The 15,062-nt window shown below is 43.8% G+C and overlaps 1 protein-coding gene across 2 annotated transcripts in view; it reads right to left on the bottom strand.

Moving 5' to 3' along the window:
- UTP14A (UTP14A small subunit processome component) overlaps window positions 1–14,502 on the bottom strand; it is a 458,135-nt gene extending 443,633 nt beyond the window's left edge. Inside the window, exons 1-2 of one of the 2 annotated variants that reach the window (XM_085607771.1) lie at window positions 14,331–14,502; window positions 12,283–12,487 (exon numbers count right to left, since the gene is read on the bottom strand). The gene's annotated coding sequence lies outside the window, so the exon portion shown is untranslated. The remainder of the gene's footprint in view (window positions 1–12,282; window positions 12,488–14,330) is intronic. The other variant, XM_085607772.1, reaches the window with a different exon arrangement.
- Between the last annotated feature and the right edge of the window lie 560 nt (window positions 14,503–15,062).

Genomic DNA, 15,062 nt, shown 5'->3' with positions numbered 1-15,062 from the left:
CCAGCAGAATTAATGCCATTGGGTCCTTCGATATGCTAACAGCATCAAGGAGTGCAATGACCCTTCTGATATGGTCAGTCGTATAGATACTACCTTGTGTATTACAAAGGCTAAGCGTGTGGCAAGGACTTTTGAATAGATCTTGTTATCAGAATTTATCAGAGTTACGGGACGGTAGGAGCCAGGTTCCAATGGTGTTTTATGTTTTTTAAGAAAGACTATAATTTTGGCCAGTGTCCAGGAGTCAGGCAGTCTTCCCCCCCTTAAATACATGAATAATTAATTGCAACATAGAATCTGTCAGTTGAGTAGAGAATTTTTTGTAGAATTCTAAATGTTTGTTGTCTAGGCCAGTGGCCTTACCGCTTGGAAGGCTGTTAATACATAGCAGTATATTGATCCATTGCGGCTGCTCTTCCAGTTGTTGCTGCTCCTCCTGGGAAAATTGTTCCGTTGGAATCGGATTAAGATATGTATGTATTAACATGTCCCAAATGGCCTGGTGTAGCCTCGTTGTACAGATCTTGGTAGTATGTGTAAAACACATTACAAATTCTCTATGGATCTGTGGTTCTCCCTCGTACAGAATTGTTAATTTCTGCTATTATTTTTCTAGTGGCTTTTTTGCGAGCTCTAGTTGCGAGGTGGTGTCCAACCTGCTCGCTACACTCGTATGCTTCCTGCCTCCATGCTGCCAGTCTATCTGTGGCCCTTTTTGCCAATGTCTCCATTATTACTGATTTGGCTACTAAAATTTTTTACCAATGCTTCCGCGGAGTCACCCCCATTCTGAAGCACAGTGATCAGTTCTTCTTCGGCAGCAGCCAATCTGGCTTGCAAATCATATAACAATGAGCGTTTATTTTTTTATTTCAGGGATAGTGAAAAGCTAAATGTCTCACCACGTATTCCTGCTTTCAATGTATCCCATGCCACTGCGATCCCTGCACTCCCTATATTCTCCTTCTCCAAGTCCTCATATGTTCACAATATTCTTCATTAGTGAGAAGAGTTCTTTCAAAGCTCCAATAATACACGCCCACCTCTTTTGACACTTTTGACACTTTCCCTTTAAGCTCTAATATAAGAGGGTTATGATCGGCCAGTATACGTGGCACTTTCTCAATTGAGTTATTATGCAGAAGTGTGTGAGAAACTAGTACAAAATCTAATCTTACATGCTTATTATGCGGTTAAGAAAAATATGTGTACCCGGGATCCGTGGGATTCTGCCAGTTCCACATATCTGAGAGAGCCTGTTCGTGGCATAGAGTCTTCAGTGCTCTATATACCTTTGGTTTCCGGCCACTATATATCCAGTCATTATCCCGGCTTATATTATGGTCGGCAGGCAGATTTAAATTAAAATCTCCACACATAATTATGGGAAAAGGCCATGCAGCTAATTCATTATTTATACAGTGAAATACTGTTGGATCATCTAGGGTACTTCCATAAATCATGCATATAGTGAGTAGATCTCCATTACTTCTACGGCATTCAGTGATTACCCACCTCCCATGGTGGTCCACTGAACTGTAGAGAACGATTAGAAGAGGGGGGCCGGACCGGTGGAGCAACCAGGTTCACGACTGATCAGATGCCATCACCCTGACTCATGCAGAGCCAGGTAACCTCAGCGATAGGTGGTGGGAGGCGGCAAGGTGAGAACCGGGTGGGGGGGGCAGGATCACGGGGGGAGGGGTTGGTATGTTCTCATTCTGAACCAGTTTGTAGCAAAGTCCCTTCTATTGTGTTCTCAAGAACGCAAAAATGCCCACCTAGGACTGGATAGGGTGATAACCATGAGGGATGCGGGAGGAAAACATAAAGGACAGTGGAAAAGGGGGTGGTGGGTGATACGGAGGGTGGGTTACAAACAAGAGGGAGAAGGACGAGGATTTTAGAAACAACAGAAGGTGGGTTAAAAACAAGGAGAGAAATCGAGGGAGAGGCACTGCAGGCACATACACTTCATGAGTGAACTTGAAAAATGAGTGTCCAACATGCCCAGTGCTTCAGCACCTTGGGAGCTGCACCTTGCTCAGGCTTACATCCAACAGGCTCTATGTGGCATGGGCGGAGGTGCAGTATTCTTATAAGGAACCTATATGGGAAGGAGCTGGTGAGTATGCAAATAGGAAGGCAGAAGCGTGGAACGTGACAAGCCCAGGAACAAATGGCTGGGGCGAACAAAGCATGGGTGACAGTTTACATTCTAATATTCATCAAGCTTCCTTAAGATTTCATAATTGTGACTTGTAAACAAGGATCTTTCTGTACTGATTTCAGTTCAATGCGTAAGTACTTCAACGCCCAGTTTCTATCTGCCCGCCAAGTCTGCATATAAGTGTCCACAAAGAGGACGCCATAGGGAGCCAACTCACTTGCATCATTTTCAAGAAAGTGCAACGAGAACACAGCTCGGCAAGTAGCTGTCGTTTCCTAACACCACAAGCATTGGCAAAGCCAAAAGGTCTCCCTTTTGGCTTTGCCAATACTTTTCACTGACTCGGTTTAGAATTTAAACAAACAGTAGCGTGCCTCGTGGGGGGGGGGGGGGGGGAGGATGTACCTCACGGGCAGCTGCAAGTGAAGGGGAGAGGGTGAGAACAGCAGACTTGGCGCCTACATCCGGGCAGCTCACGTCACCTGTGGACCACCCGCTTGCGACCGGCCCTCCATGGGCTATGATACAACGGAGCAGGACAAAGGGAATGCGGACAACGGGAGGGGGGCAGGAGCATGGTGAACACGGACAGCGGGAGGGGGGTTGAAACAAAGGGAATACAGACAACCGGAGGGTGTGGGAACAAAGGGAATGCAGAAAACGGGAGGGGGGCAGGAGCAAAGGGAACGCGGACAACTGGAGGGGGGGGCGGGAGCAAAGGGAACGCGGATAACAGGAGTGGGGCGGAAGCAAAGTAAAACACAACAGGAAATTAAAAAACAAGCCAAAGCAAAAGAAACAGTTATGCGGGTACCAAAACATATGGCCCGTATCTAAAGGATCCATTCAGCAGGGGCAAACGCCAGGGTGGAAACAAAACAGCCACAAGGCAGGACAAATTTACTCTATCCATGAACCAAAACGATGGCATTTAGAAAGGCAGACTATGTAACCAATCACAAGCGGTGGGCGTGTGGTGGGTGTCTTCTAACTTCCCAGAGACATTACAGCATGTTATGTTATGTTAAATACATTTATTACGCGCACAGTTACTCGGGAGTATCCCGGCGTGAGTCTAATGGGGTGCCATATTCGACTTAAGATAAAAAGATGAGTTTTCAGGTTTGTTTTTTTAAAGCTACTGGGTCCTGAATAGTACGCAAGGTCAGCGGAAGAGCGTTCCAAGCAGTAGTTGCCTTCACTGAGAAGAAGCCACCCCCAATCCTCCGCCGCTTAAAGCGTGGAACTTGGGCAAGGCACAGAGATGCGGAATGCAGGGCCCGCACAGGGGCATAGAAGGACACCCGCCTTTGTAGATAAAGAGGCACGCTTCCATGAAGAGCCAGAATCAGTAACTTAAATTTCACTCTGGCGGCTACCGGTAACCAGTGGTATAAACAAAGTTGGTTCTGTACACTGTCCCTGGCTGACAGCCCCGACAGCAGTCTGGCAGCGGTGTTCTGGACCACCTGTAGTTTCTTCGATGGATGTCCTCTTTTCTGGCATTCCGGGCTATTAGCATAGTCCAGCCGAGACATAATCAGTGCACATGTGATTGTCTCGCTGCTGCTGGCAGAAGGGGAAAGAAGCTTCTAAAAGATTTGAGCAGGCCGAAGCAGCCACCAACCAGCTTCTTAATATGTACCTCAAAAGAAAGACGTTTATCGAACTAGACCCCAAGGTTCTATGCCGATTTCTCATGCTTCTCAGAGCAGCACATGCGTGTTGCCTCTAGGCTCGACCTAAAAAAACAAAACTTAACAATACAGAGGCAAACAGACAGCCCTGTTTAATTTTTATAATCGTTCAGAATTTCTCATGTTGATCTTTCATTTAACAAGGCTTCTAATCGTGCCTTATTTTCTGAATGAATCAGACAAATAATCTATAAGAGCCCAGGCGGAATATTCCAGCTCTCTTAATTCTGACCAATGTTCAGAGCGATCAACAGCATGAAATACGGCTTTAAAGACTACAAAGCAGGAAAATAGGGTCCATCTGGCCTATAGGCCACATCACAAAGCTCTGTCTGACCCATCAATGACTGACCAAGTTGAAGCCAGCTTATTCCTTCTGGATCAGGCACTTCATCCAACACAAATGTTCAGCAGCTTCAAAGCAAATTTAAAAAAAAAAAATAGCTATATCTATCATGATATAAATAGAAGCATGCTGGATCTTTTCTATTACCTTTTTTGAAAATTGGGTTTATTATGGCGCCCTTCCAAGTGTGAGGAATTGGTCCTTTCTGAATAATACATCTAAAGCATGGTTAGAATTCACAAGACCACCAATATAAATTTTTCCCATAAATACAATCTGGTCCAGCCACTCAGAATAGATTCATAAGCTTGTCTTGTCTTAGCAACTTTCACAGTTAATGACTCCAATAATTCTTCGTCAGCATTATAAAATCACATGTGTCGGGAGGCCCTGAATTCCCATAAACTGATAGTATCTTGATGATATAATTATCTTCTAATATATTACACTGCAATGATCGGAGAAAAAAGCAAATGGCAATCACCTAGCAGGATTAAGGTAAGCATCTTTTACTGCATTTAATAGTAAAACTCAATTTTCTTTTCCGTTTTTGATTTCTTGTTACCTCTTTTTTATTTCATGATAAGGTATTACACTGACATCAGTTTTCGGAGAAATCTCATGGCTTTTTAGGTCTCGCCTGAGCGCTAGCGCATGCGCTAGATCAGGCGAGACCTTTAGTAAGCGGGTTTTCAAAGTGCTACCAGAGTGGCCTAAAGCCTGCGCGCATGTGAGAGTGAACGTGCACAAGCCTCTCCTTTCGCGCGCACCACTCGCGTGTTGTTGGTTTTTTTTGCGCGTGCGCGCGTACACACAGCTCCCGGGCTTGTTGCTCGCGCTTCTTGTTTTTAAAGAAAACACAAACACCGCCCCTCCTCCCACTTAAAAATCACCCGACCCCGGCTATCAAGCCCCGTTCGCCACAACTCTCCACAATTGCGGCAGACTGCAAGCACCATCCGGGAGTAACAACCACTCTTGCCTCCAAGCTATCCTCTTGGCCCGTGTCCTCCTCACTCGCGACTTCGGTACCTGCAAACTCAGCGACCAAGGATCACTTCTCTCCTCTTCCGGCGTCTCAGTTCCTGGCTGACACGCCTCCGAACGGCTGACTACTACTTTTCTCCTCCTCTCAGCATCGGGGATTGGTCTTCTCACCTCTGTCGTTCCACCTTCCTGCTTAAAGGAACAGTACTCTGTTGTTTCATAGGTGGTTTGTTTTCCTGGGTTTATTTTAACCCATTCTCTTTCTTTTGTTTTTTGTAGGGGCATGGTCATTTGGGATGGCAGTTACGGGAGCGTAGTTGGTTCACCCCGTTCATTCTTTGGTGTAAGGCCACCAGTCTTCCCAGAAACCCCTTCCTTCTTCCACCACTCTGCGAGACTATCAACTGAGTAAAGCTGGCAATTGTGCCTTCTACCTGGTTAGTTCCCTCTTCATCTGTCCTTGTGTGCCAAGTTGCCTTTCCATGTCCCCGTCATGGAAGACGCCCTTCAAAAAGTCGCACCTATAATGTCGAGATATGACTGCCACCTCAGTTCATGTTGGAATGTACCACTATCGCAGCCAGCGGTTTTTCTGTTTTGCATATTGTCGTTGTGCCTCAACACCCAGTGTAAGCCTTTCATAAATTAGAATTTTGGGATTGCACTCATCTTTAAGTGAATGTTCGGTACTAGACACACAGGGTCCTGCTCAAAGGGATTGAGGTGACCAGTGTTTGACTCCAGTGGTAACGCAGTAGATTCTTGCAACTATTTTTGAAACAGACGAAGATTTCAGCAGCTGTTATAACAATTGGAGATCCCCTTTTGGTCCTGTGTCCCAGAAGTAGTCTATTTTATGGAGTCTCGAAGGTTGGTAAGCAGAGAGTTTAGAAATATGACCATGTTCCTATGCAAGCATACAACACATCCTCATGCTTGGTGAAGGTGAAAGTATTAGGACATTTAAAGGTGATAGAATCTGCATACTGTAGTATTCTGTTTAGGAACAGGGAACTTGGAATAGGAATGTTGCGGAGAGATTCCATGTGGTGATTCGTTGGTGACCGTTGAGGAGACTGGTCACTTTTCAGTTAGGTGGATGTTAAGCTGCTTTCTTTATGAATAAATACAACCTACAAACCCACATTGTGTGTGTGTGTATCGTTTACTACACAAATTGGCGACGATCAGGAGTCCAAAGAAGGCGGCAGTGCTCACTTGGTTATTTTTCTGTACCTGGAGCGGCTTTACACATTGCTTTCCGTCTGGCGTTGGAGCTGCAACGGAGTTCCCAGGTTACCAGTAGTTAAATAAGTCTAAAATTCCATATTTTCCCATCTAAAACTCTCACAGCTTTACTAAAAACTTCAACCACTCTCACAGGATCAGACCATTTGGATAACTTCCTGTTTATCATACCGCCCAGTTTTACCCGGACCATGCCACCCACTCCTCATTTTCTCCGGATACTTCTTAACACTCTCCCTTTAGCAAAATCCATAACTGTGTCATACAATTTTTCCCCTTTCAACCACCATGGCATAAGTTTAGAACCTGGTTTCCTGCCCCGCAACATTTCAAATGGATATAATCATGTGACAGAATTGGTCGACGTTCTATATGTCAACAAAGTAGCCCATAATGCCATTCGCATGACACAGTTATGGATCATGTTAAAGTCAGGGAGCGTGTTAAGAAGTATCAGGAGAAAAGGAGGAGTGGAGGAGTAGTGGTTCCAAGGGGCGGTTAATATGGTTATGGTTTCATAGCCTTAAAATGTCACCCATTCTCGAGTTGTTCTCAGCTTAGCTCCCTGAGAGTTATCAGAGAAATGAGATGTCAAAAGTTGGTAGCATGTTGAGGTATGCTGTTGCCAAGCTTGAAGACACCCAGTTTCTCCAGTTTTGTGACTAGTGGTAGATGGAGAGCTCAGGGGCGCAGTGCTGCTTAGCAAATGGGGCTGCTGGAGAGTCTTCAGGTCAGCCACTGTTCAAATGTCCATATGGGCCTAATCAGTGACCGCAAAGCTCCAGGTGCGCACAGGAGGACCAGTTGAATGTGAGCCTCTAAAATCCTTCAGGTGAGAGAGGACAGGTAAAATGCACAGTGCAGAGCTCCATATCTAATAAGTACAGAAGTTACCTGCAAGCCATGAAGAGAAGAGAGAGACTACAGGAGCTGCCACGTGTGGTAGAAAATCAAGGGCTGTTGAAACATGGATCGGTCCTGCAAGTCTCTGAGTTTGTGTAGGAACAGGGTTGGATTGGGATTAAAAATCGGCCCGGGCACGCTAAAAAAAGTGGCCCACCTTTGCATATTGCCGTTCCGCAAAACACTGCTTTGGTGAAATTTTATACACAAGCATTGAATTGGCATAGCCAATAGGTCTCGCTTTCGGGACCTTATAAGTATTTAGTTATGCAGCATAATATCCTTGGTGCAACAACATAAACTGTTGCATGGCTAAACACTTATAAGGTCCCAAAGGTGAGACCTATTGGCTATGCCAATGCTTGTTTAAAAATGTTATTAGAGTTTTAGACAAACCAGGGATAACCCCCATTCATGAGACCCTTGTTGTAAATAATTTGTAAACTAAAGTTCACTCATATGTTCCTACTAGCGTAAGGGACTCATTTCCTTTCCAACTGGGTAGTTTTCTATCTGAACCTGGAGTGAAGCTATTTTTTTTTTAGAGCAGAGCGTTGAATGGTGTGTTGTACATTGTTTTGGATAGAATATCTCTAACTCTGGAACATACATTTTTTTCTCCCAGAACACCACAATAAAGATACTGAGATTGCTACACAACCACTTACATCACAGTCCATCTTTACAAAAGTAAAATAATTCAAAATAAATAAATACTATGTAATTTGGATGCCTACATTCTCCTTTTTTAAATCATACAAAATCGGCCATTCATATGCATCAAATGTAGATCTATAAGACTCCCCACAATTTTTGAGGTTTGAAAAAAACACTCAGAGGATGGCATCAGACTGGTCTTCTAATTCTTTAAAATCTAATTTTACATTTGGATAACCCCCCAAAAGCCAATTTGTATTTTAATACCCAGATCTTAAATGGAGAAACCCCTCTATCAAACACAGCAACTCCGTTTCAAAATCAATCTCTTGGGCATTCTGATAGACACTAACCAAAATCAACTGTAATATACAAATCTCTAAAAATCCATCAAAACCAAAAGGATCTAGAGTGACTGAATCGCTATAGGATCCCTTGGTGTGCCTATGTAAAGCCATGGCTATACAAGCTTAGTTTAGGGGACTTTTGGTCAAACCCCAATGACATATCGGGTGATGCCATCAGAAAGTTCAAAAAAGCCTATTGGGCTCCCATTTTGGGGGGGAAAAATGAGGAGGACCGCTTTGGGCAGTCTGAACGATGATTTTCTTACATTTAAATGTGATTTTGACCCATATTTAGATATGGTTATAAACCCATTTGCACGAGCACTTTTTATCAAGCTTAGAGTGGGCACATTACTGATAGCTACCTTCCCTTGCCGCTGGAAGAAAGGGTAAGGTACATCAAATATGTGCTCCGTGGGATGCAAGGCCATTGAGTCCATTGAACATGTTTTAGTTTTTTGTGTGGCATATAAAAAAAAAAATTTTTTAAATCAACGGAAGCACTGGATTATACCATTATGCAGAATGTTGGGCCTCCTTGCCCGTATTACCGCACTTAGAATATGTATTACAGACACGAGTTGACAAGTTGCCTTTTCAATTGGTACATGTCTGACAGCCATATGGTATTTGAGGACCAAGAAAATCAACAAGGGAGATAGTTTTTTATGGATATTTAACATTTTCTAACTGTTAATATTTTTTGCCAAAAGGATTGTAACCTGTTTTTATTACCTTTTAAATTATAGTATTTTTATATGTGTATTGGTATTTTATATCATTACCTTTTATGGTTTTTGATTAACCGAAATAAAGGATATGATTATTGATGGAGCCTCTAGACCTTTTTTTTTTTTTGTGGAGTTTTTATAGCACGAACTAGACCCAAAGGTATCAGAGCGTTTTACATGAGCACCAGTTATGTTACAGACGGACACATTCATTTTTGTTAGGCACGGGGAGATTAAGTGATTTGACCAGAATCACAGAATATTGAGCGTCCCTGCTGAGACTCAAACCCGGTTCCCCAGCTCCAAGGTCGACCGCCCTAGCCGTTAGGCCACATTCTCTCACAAAGCCTCTCAAGAGCCTACTGTCTTTTATGTTATATGTTGGTTTAGTAAAAGATATATAACCCATCCTGATAGCACTCATCCACAGACCAAGTCTTCTGTAATAATATGATTATATTTTTTCCATTAATAAAATGACAGGCATTCTAAGGACACTTTTTGCAGATTTAAATTAATTTCACAATTCAAAATTTAGTTCACTGGGGTTAGCACCACGGTTATCCTTTCTTTCTCCAATTGGATTCTACTCCAAATCCAACCTTAGTTTTATATACAAAGACAAGGTTATCATTCCTTGTGGAAACCTTTGAAATACTCAAATAGGGAGGTTGCGCCCTACCTATTTTTGGTTGGCCCATTCTTTCTTTTTCATCAAGCACCCTTCACAGTTGTAGGCTGGATAGACCAATACATTCAGACACCCAGTTTCTTTTGTTTCAACAAATGTCTCGGAAATGAAGAGTTCCTCCACACGAACCAAACATTAAACAGCAAAACAAAGGCCTTCCAAGAGCAGTAGCAGGAATAATGTACAGGTAACAAAAATAGCATCATTATATTAAGAAGATGTAAGAACTATAGATCCTCACTAGCTGTAGGGGCAGACAACAGCGACCTCCAACAGCAGACTCCCACCAGCAGTAACACACAGGATCCAACAGTAGACCATCAGATCAGCGAGGTGGCAGAAGAAGCAACCCCAATGAAGAGACGGCATAAGAGTCCCCAAGCTGCTATCGTGTCTGCATCACACAAGGATAGTGGGCAAGTGCTGAGCTCTTCCTTCTTTGTAGATTACAGAATGTTGTAGTGTTTTATGGTTCTTGCCAGTGCTTGTTGTGTAGGAGACACGATAATCAGCATCTCTACATACTGTAGGCTTATAATCTTGCTATCTTCCAGTAGCAAAGGTCTTTTGAACTGCCCTCAGCCAAACGCCAGGCTGAAAATGTGATCACTAATGACTGCAGTGCCATGGCGCAGTATAAGGCATTTTCATTCTTGATTTTGCATGCTTCGGGAATTTAGCTTGGTTGAATGTTCGCAAGTTCCTCCTGTTGCTCAGTTTATATCACCTGGGTGCATAGTGACTTTAGATAATTGTTGAGTGGGTCTCCTTTTCGATAGCAAAAAGTGCCAAATGGGGATTGAATACAAGTCATCGTAAATGTCTAGCAAATGGCACAATAAATAGTAGATAATGCCTTCTGCTTTTTGGAGCGAACTTGGCATGGTAGAGCCTTGGAATTGAAGACAGACAGTGCATTAACTATAAGGCAAAACTGTGTCACATCATCAAATAACTGCTGCAATTCACAACCAATCTACAGGAGGGCAAGTCTGACTTTACCTTTCCCAATGTAATGTTATAATCTATGTACACTGCCAAGTTATGACTGCGTATTTTTGTGCCAGCAATGTCATGGGCAACTTTATTTTAGGCAACTTTTACCCATGCAAACTACAGCCCCTAAGCCTTCTTAATAGTGCCGTATCGGTCACTTCCTTGGGACTGTCCCCTTCCCACTTCTTAACCGGGTCATGTTATGCCATAGTGGCATCAACTGAGTCCACACTGCCGCCAACCACCCAGTCCATACCATACACCTGGAACTGGCAGCACGTCTCATGCATCTAATATCGCCAGCACACGTACCTTGGGATAGTTGATGTCATGCCCCGTTTGCCAATTCAGTTCGTTCATGCATGTTCCAAGCTCATTCAGTGGCTTTTCTAGAGAAATCTCATGTGACAACACAATACTGCTAGAAGACCACAGTAGTAGAAGCACTAAAGTATACAAAAAAGTGAAGGATGGAATACCTGAATTAATACTACTCGGACAGCAGTTCAGTCCATCATTATTTTGCATACCATGCCACCTCAGTTTGGAACCAGCCATATGCAAATCAGTCTTGACCCTGTCCAATGGGAACAGCTCAGCCCAAACTGCAAGGCAGCAGTAGACAGTAAGTGGAAGCAGCACACTATTCAACTGCAGTGACAAGCAGCTATGAGGCTCCTGGCACCAGCTCAATCTACAACCCAGTCAGATCGCCAGTGATGCTAGATCATGCCACTGCCCAACAGGACGCCCGCTTGTGTACCACCACCACCACCCAGTTTATTGCATGAGCGCAAGTACAATTTCTTCTATGTTCCCTGCTTATGGCTGGCAGGGATTCAGTGATGCCAGTCGTTTTCCTCACGGTGCCAGCTCAGCCAAACACAGTTGTCTGATCTCTATCAACCCACAGTACAATTTTGGAACTTGCACCAACCATGGTGCCAAATGGCTCTGTATTACCGGGTCACTGTTTCTACTACTCGGCTTTCCTGTGCGAACCTAAACTCATAAGCGGGGCAATGTTGAATTGCTTCCATTCAACTAATAAAACTAACACATGCGTTTATGGGTTGTAGGTAAAAGGCCAGGGACCGGAAATCATGTCTGTTGTGACACTGGCTGAGGAGGCCACACAAATGCCAACATAGCTCCCATAGCGCAATCCCAAGTGTGTGCCCCTATGGCGCAAACGTATAACACACACGTGTATAGTGAAATAAATCAGCAGCTGCCTACAGTGACCTTTCAAAACATTCATCTAGTTCACTGCACTTCAGAGCAACTTTGACCACAGAGTCAATGTGCCTTGTTAAGAGTTTTGTCTGCTTCATCATCCTTCCCACCCCATACTAAAAGAGCACCTGGAGTTTTGGGACGCGTCCTGCTGATACTGAATTTTACCCAACAACACGTAGCATTCTTTATCTGATCATGAGCTTTACAAAGCATGAAAGGCGATATTAGACAAATGGCAAAAGCGTGCTGAAGTAAAGGTTTGTTTCTCACCTGCCACACACTAAGTTCTTCCCACGAGCTGCTTTTTATACCCAATGCAAACTTGTGCCGGTAACTCAGCTGCCTTAACTCCTGCAGTTTCTTCCCATCGCACTCAAAGCATGTTGCCGTAAAGCGAGACACTTCCGCTAGAACCCCCAACCTGTTTCCCTAGCCACCAGCGCCACCGCTCTTCTCGAGGACGAAACGCACCACTCTGCAGAGTCAGAGACACAAAAGAAGGGTTGGTTCCTGCGGCTGAGTTCTTTAACAGCTAGAGCGCTAACTTAACATCTGGACTATGCCGCCTTAGGACCATGCTGCCGGACAGTCTAGTTTTAGAATGACATTTTCGTAAACTGCAGGATTAATGTAGTACTAAATAAATAAAAAATCGAGTAGATACTTTTTGCAGAATTAGAAGGGACTCAAAATATGTATTGAATGTATTAATTTTGATTCTATTTGCCATATTTTGTTCTCGTACGTATTCTGCTGTTAGAGCTATTGTCTGCGCGCAAACCCATCTTTATTATTATTTTTTTTAATGCAGATATATACAGCGCGAACTCGACCTGAAGGTGTTAGAGCGCTTTACATGAACACTGGTTACTTTACACAAGGACACATTCAGGCACGGGGAAATTAAGTGATGTGCACGGAGTCACAGGAGGCTCGAACCTTGGTTTCCAGCACCTAAATCAGCAATCACATGAGCAGTGGTTAGCTTACACAAGGACACCTAAATCGGCAATCTAGTCGGCGGCATGAGCACTTGTTAGGTTACACAGGATACATTCAGGTAGCACTGGTTAGGTTATACAAGGATACATTTAGGTACGGGGAGATTAAGTGATTTGCCCAGAATCACAAGAGGCTCGCACCTTGGTTTCCAGCATCAATATCGGTAACCTAGCCAGCGGACCACGCCAAAAGCCTTGACAACTTTTTTGCTACCAACGTGGATCGTCTCGCATGCATGTAAATCACGTTCAATAAATTCTCAGTAAGAATGACAGACATGAGTCAAAGTCTCAAAAGTTTATAGAAGAGGTCAAATACATAAAATGTGTCATCAATAAGTTTAGCAGCCGAAGCATACAAATCATAAGTATAAAGAATTCAGTAAAGTTCTATTGGAAAATCCAGCATAAATTCACATCATAAGAATGGGTACATTACTATGCAAGTACATAGTTCTCAGGATATGCACCACTGGGGAGCAAGCAAGAATTTTGCTTTTTACTATAGAATACATTTGAAGATTCTCCCATAGTTTTAGTACATTAGATTTCCTCATTCTCAGTTTATTCAAGTATTATAGTTGATACATTGTACACATGATTGCCTGGGACAGTTGTGATTTACTTGGTTAGATACATTGTAGTCAGAAGTTGCTGTTTATTGTTTATGAGTGTAAAACTTGCATTTCTTTATTTAGAACAAAAACAACTGCACTATTTATCACGTGGTGTGTTATGACATCATTTCAAGATGGAGGACACTGTGAACATGGGTTATGTTACGTAAGCTCAGGTTCCAATGCATTTAAAATGAACTAATAGAAAAAAAACGCTTTCACAATTTCCCCCCATGATTTCTAAATTTTATGTCAAGACCGGAGGCTCCTATTATGCTTTCTTATCTTGCATTTTTTTAAACAGCAGCCAAGATAAGTTAGAAACTACAGTTCCCAGGGGCCTTGGAAGACCAACTGGCCAATGGGAACACAGAAAAAACGAGAGTTAGGAACCAATCATGAACAACCTTATCCGTAAAACGTCACTTCTGACTGCGCAGCTTCCTCTTTTCTTGCTGCTCGCAGTCAGAAAAGTGACTTCTCCGACTTCTTCATAACTGTACTTATTGTTGTTAACTTGGTTTGTGGTATTTCTACTATTATGCGCTAATTATTAAAAACACACTCGCGCTCTTGAGCGCTGCTTCCCTCTGTCTTTCGCGATATCGCGTTCAGCTCTTTTTCCCACCTCGCGGGTTTGGCCCCGTGGTTCAGGCCGACGCGCGCTTCCCGCCTCATTTCCCCGAGCGCTCGCGCTTACCGTCAACAGGCCTCCACACGCGCGTTGCTGTTTACTTGCCCCTTCAACTCTTCTGATTCAGCGCTGCTCGCGTTTGAGCTATTTTGGCCGTTACAGCGCTTCTGGCTCCAGCGCTTCAGCTCCTTCACTCCCGACTGCCGTTCGGAGCTCCGGTCACGCTCGAAGGCTAGCCACGCCCCCAGGGAGTGTGCTTTGTGCCCCTGTGTCCCTCCCACTGCCTGTTAACCCTTTCTTGCCTTGTATTTCTTGTTTTTTTCTGTGGTATGGAGTTGAACAGCTCCCCAGAGCAGGATCAGCTCAATGAGGAAGGCGAAGCCTTCAAACATGATTTAAAGAAATTTATTAATTCCTCAGTGGAGAATGCTGTGGAGGCATCCATGAGGCGCATGTCAAAGGGCAGAAGAATTCCATGTTAAACCTCTTGTCCAAAGCACTGGCCCAGTCTGCGGGGGATAGCAGATCAAAAAAGGTGGTTTCCTCTGTTTCTTCTCATGCTTCCAAAACTGCATCATTGTTGACTGGCGAGGTTTCCTCGCGCTTGATTTAGGACCTTGTTCCACCCAGGCCTCCTTCTAAGGAGGGGACTTTAGGTACCGAGGACAAACGTAAACACAAATCCAAGCATGCAGAGTTACCCCAAAAATTGATTATTTCCACCATTTTGGACACAGATGACGACATGGCTGACGCAGATGATCCCTTTGGTCTCTATGATGTTTCTGACCCTTCCTC

The sequence above is a fragment of the Triturus cristatus genome, chromosome 5_2 (genome assembly GCF_964204655.1).
Source record: "Triturus cristatus chromosome 5_2, aTriCri1.1, whole genome shotgun sequence".
Classification (NCBI taxonomy): domain Eukaryota; kingdom Metazoa; phylum Chordata; class Amphibia; order Caudata; family Salamandridae; genus Triturus; species Triturus cristatus.
This window is presented reverse-complemented; position numbering and strand designations above follow the sequence as displayed.